Raw genomic sequence first — 5,000 nt, 5'->3', positions numbered from 1 at the left:
AAAAACCACCCCTTGCACGGGGAGGGCCGTAGGTGACTGGCCTTCGGAGGACGCCACGGCCACCCTGCCTCGTGACCCACCGCTCCCGGGGCGACACACAGAGTCGCTGCTGGGGAGAGGGGCCAGGGCGGTGGGGGGCCTATGCGGGGCCTCCGTCTGGCTTAGACCTGCCTCCGCCGCGGGGGGTCCTCGACCCACCGGCGGACGGGCGCGAGGAGTGGGAGAGGGGGGCTGGCCGTCGGGGTCCACCGCGGCTCAGGCGCAGAGCCCGCCAGCGACGCAGAGGTCGCACGGGGGGCGCAGTTGGCCTGGCCGTGTCGGCGTCGCCCTATGGCGTAGTCCCTCGTCCCGGGCTCTTGCCCGTAACCTCAAAGGAGCCCCAACCGAGCGGCGTCTCCCCCCCAAAGCCGTGCCTCCGCTGTTGAGAACAGAAGAAGCCCGGGGCGGCAGTTCGCCGGGTACTCCCCTTCGCCAAAACTCTTTTTGCCCCACTCGTCTCTCCCTTTTCCATCCTCCCTTCTCGCTCTGGGGCGTCCGCTTGGTCTCTCTCTCTCTCTCTCTCTCTCGCTCTCTCTTCCGAGCCGCCTCGGAGGACGTCGGACGAGCGGGGAAGGCGACGGCGTTCGGCCGGGCACACCACGCGGTGAGAACCCACTCCGCCTGCCTCCCCACGCATCTGTCGTCCCCCCACTATCGTAGGGGCTCGGGAAAAGACTGGAGAACGCGGAGCTCGGCGGTGGCGTGGAAGCGCCACCCACCGCCGCCGCTCTCGCCGATGCCCACCGCGGAGGCCGCCCATCGGACGCTGGGTGGGGGTCGGCACGGGCCTCCGCGGGCAAGCTGCGCATCTGGAAGTCAAAGGGCCGCCCTCGGAGAAGATCGTTGTGCTACCCCGCGCGGGGAGCGATTCGGACGACGGGCCCCCACGCCGAGGTGGGTGGGCGCCCCGCCATTCGCCCGCGCGGGTCGTCGGACCCCTGCCGTACCACAGTTCGGGTCAAACTCCCCCTCTGCACGGCAGCCACCGTCCTGCGAACGGGAGGCGACTGCCGGCGTGCACGCCCAAGGATGCGTGCCTGAATCCCGGGGGGTAAAAGAGGAAGGAGACCGCCCGCCTTAGACCGACGCGGGCTCCAAAGCCCGGGCCGAGCGAGCGGCACCACCTCCCCACCCGGGAGCGCTGAGCCAAATCGATCGGAGGAAGAGCCGGTGGGGGGCATGGGTGAGAAACCCCACCCGCTGCCATCCTTCCCCTCGGGGAGACGGGGAAGAAACATGCCCGATAGTCCTGGAGGTCCCTCTCCGACACGCTACGGGCGCCCTCGAGACGGAATCCGGGTCACAGTGCGATTCTCTCATAGGTCTCCCCGGTGGCGTGGAAGCGGGAGACATCCGACACAGAGAAACGCCAAGCCTGCTCTGAGGGGACCGAGTCAGGGGGTGCAATCCGCCCTCCTGGAGCCCTCCTCGGGACGAAGACTCCAGATCTGCCTCCCTTCTGACATCCGTCACCCTCGGAGAACCAGAACACGCTTGGGGAGGGTCCGTTCAGGCTCAGGCGACCCGGGAAACGCGTCTCTGACTTGGGGCAGACGACCGGCAAGAGTCCCCCTGGAGCCGCGGAAGCCTGGTGTCGACGCGAGGGCGGACTTCCATGCAAACAGGGGGGTACTCGCCAAACCGCCTACCCGACTTGAGGAACCACGAAAACATCGGAAATCAGTCGGGCCCGAGAGGTACCCCTCTCTCCTATATCCTGCAGCTGGTGTGCAAAAGTGGGTATTTGCATGGCGAAACACCGACCCACACTTTAAGGGAGCGAAGCCGAAAAGTGTCCGACTTCCTGGAGCTGTGCGGCGGATCCGGCGGCCAGAAATTCCTCATTCCGGTTCTATTTTTTTTTTTTTCGATTTTGCGAAATTTGGCGGCCAGGCGGCGTAGCTGGGGCCTGGACTAGCCCGAAACACCTGGAGCCGGCGAGCGGAACGAATTTCCCAACGTTCTGCGGCTCCCGGAAGCCAAAAACGCATCGCCGAAAAATTTCAAAGTCCCAAGGACTCGTTCTTGAAAATCGATCCGGGGGCCATGGAAGTGTCCTCGGTACAGCTTCAGAGCTTTCCCCCCGCCTGGAAGTCTGAAAGTTCTATGTTTGTTCTAAGTGGAAAATCGCGTTTTTTTCAGTGTTCCACCCATCAGACCCAAACTTTGCCCACGCTTAGGTCTCTGTCTCGGGGTGCTTTACAACATATTGACGCCCCTTTAGGGTGGAAGTAGGGGAAAGGGGTCATTTTTCACAAAATCGGAAATTTCTCAAAATATTTCTAAGTGTCAAGGACACTTTTGGAAAATCTTCCCCAGGCTCCTGGAAGCCTCCTCGGTACGCCTACTGCGGTTTCTCCCTGCCTGGAAGTCTGACACTTGTCTGAAATTTTTAGAGTATGAAAATGCGGTTTTTCACCCAAAATTCGACTTTGCGCCCATGACTCGCAAACTTCACCCACATTTGGGCGACTGTCCTGGGGTACCTCACAACATATTGACGCCCCCCTGGCGTGGAAGTAGGGGAAACGTGTCAATTTTCACAAAATCGTGATTTTTTTCAAAATATTTCTAAGTGTCAAGGACACTTTTGGATAATCTTCCCCAGGCTCCTGGAAGCCTCCTCGGTACGCCTCCTGCGGTTTCTCCCTGCCTGGAAGTCTGACACTTGTCTGAAATTTTTAGAGTATGAAAATGCGGTTTTTCACCCAAAATTCGACTTTGCGCCCGTGACTCGCAAACTTCACCCACATTTAGGCGACTGTCCTGGGGTACCTCACAACATATTGACGCCCCCCTGGCGTGGAAGTAGGGGAAACGTGTCAATTTTCACAAAATCGTGATTTTCTGAAAATATTTCTAAGTGTCAAGGACACTTTTGGAAAATCTTCCCCAGGCTCCTGGAAGCCTCCTCGGTACGCCTCCTGCGGTTTCTCCCTGCCTGGAAGTCTGACACTTGTCTGAAATTTTTAAAGTATGAAAATGCGGTTTTTCACCCAAAATTCGACTTTGCGCCCATGACTCGCAAACTTCACCCACATTTGGGCGACTGTCCTGGGGTACCTCACAACATATTGACGCCCCCCTGGCGTGGAAGTAGGGGAAACGTGTCAATTTTCACAAAATCGTGATTTTTTCAAAATATTTCTAAGTGTCAAGGACACTTTTGGATAATCTTCCCCAGGCTCCTGGAAGCCTCCTCGGTACGCCTCCTGCGGTTTCCCCCTGCCTGGAAGTCTGACACTTGTCTGAAATTTTTAGCGCATGAAAATGCGGTTTTTCACCCAAAATTCGACTTTGCGCCCGTGACTCGCAAACTTCACCCACATTTAGGCGACTGTCCTGGGGTACCTCACAACATATTGACGCCCCCCTGGCGTGGAAGTAGGGGAAACGTGTCAATTTTCACAAAATCGTGATTTTCTGAAAATATTTCTAAGTGTCAAGGACACTTTTGGAAAATCTTCCCCAGGCTCCTGGAAGCCTCCTCGGTACGCCTCCTGCGGTTTCTCCCTGCCTGGAAGTCTGACACTTGTCTGAAATTTTTAAAGTATGAAAATGCGGTTTTTCACCCAAAATTCGACTTTGCGCCCATGACTCGCAAACTTCACCCACATTTGGGCGACTGTCCTGGGGTACCTCACAACATATTGACGCCCCCCTGGCGTGGAAGTAGGGGAAACGTGTCAATTTTCACAAAATCGTGATTTTTTCAAAATATTTCTAAGTGTCAAGGACACTTTTGGATAATCTTCCCCAGGCTCCTGGAAGCCTCCTCGGTACGCCTCCTGCGGTTTCCCCCTGCCTGGAAGTCTGACACTTGTCTGAAATTTTTAGCGCATGAAAATGCGGTTTTTCACCCAAAATTCGACTTTGCGCCCGTGACTCGCAAACTTCACCCACATTTAGGCGACTGTCCTGGGGTACCTCACAACATATTGACGCCCCCCTGGCGTGGAAGTAGGGGAAACGTGTCAATTTTCACAAAATCGTGATTTTCTGAAAATATTTCTAAGTGTCAAGGACACTTTTGGATAATCTTCCCCAGGCTCCTGGAAGCCTCCTCGGTACGCCTCCTGCGGTTTCCCCCTGCCTGGAAGTCTGACACTTGTCTGAAATTTTTAGCGCATGAAAACGCGGTTTTTCACCCAAAATTCGACTTTGCGCCCGTGACTCGCAAACTTCACCCACATTTAGGCGACTGTCCTGGGGTACCTCACAACATATTGACGCCCCCCTGGCGTGGAAGTAGGGGAAACGTGTCAATTTTCACAAAATCGTGATTTTCTGAAAATATTTCTAAGTGTCAAGGACACTTTTGGATAATCTTCCCCAGGCTCCTGGAAGCCTCCTCGGTACGCCTCCTGCGGTTTCCCCCTGCCTGGAAGTCTGACACTTGTCTGAAATTTTTAGCGCATGAAAACGCGGTTTTTCACCCAAAATTCGACTTTGCGCCCGTGACTCGCAAACTTCACCCACATTTAGGCGACTGTCCTGGGGTACCTCACAACATATTGACGCCCCCCTGGCGTGGAAGTAGGGGAAACGTGTCAATTTTCACAAAATCGTGATTTTCTGAAAATATTTCTAAGTGTCAAGGACACTTTTGGAAAATCTTCCCCAGGCTCCTGGAAGCCTCCTCGGTACGCCTCCTGCGGTTTCCCCCTGCCTGGAAGTCTGACACTTGTCTGAAATTTTTAGCGCATGAAAACGCGGTTTTTCACCCAAAATTCGACTTTGCGCCCGTGACTCGCAAACTTCACCCACATTTAGGCGACTGTCCTGGGGTACCTCACAACATATTGACGCCCCCCTGGCGTGGAAGTAGGGGAAACGTGTCAATTTTCACAAAATCGTGATTTTCTGAAAATATTTCTAAGTGTCAAGGACACTTTTGGAAAATCTTCCCCAGGCTCCTGGAAGCCTCCTCGGTACGCCTCCTGCGGTTTCTCCCTGCCTGG

Source organism: Ranitomeya imitator, unplaced genomic scaffold, assembly GCF_032444005.1.
Source record: "Ranitomeya imitator isolate aRanImi1 unplaced genomic scaffold, aRanImi1.pri SCAFFOLD_293, whole genome shotgun sequence".
Lineage (NCBI taxonomy): Eukaryota > Metazoa > Chordata > Amphibia > Anura > Dendrobatidae > Ranitomeya > Ranitomeya imitator.
Note: the sequence above shows the minus strand (reverse complement) of the source record.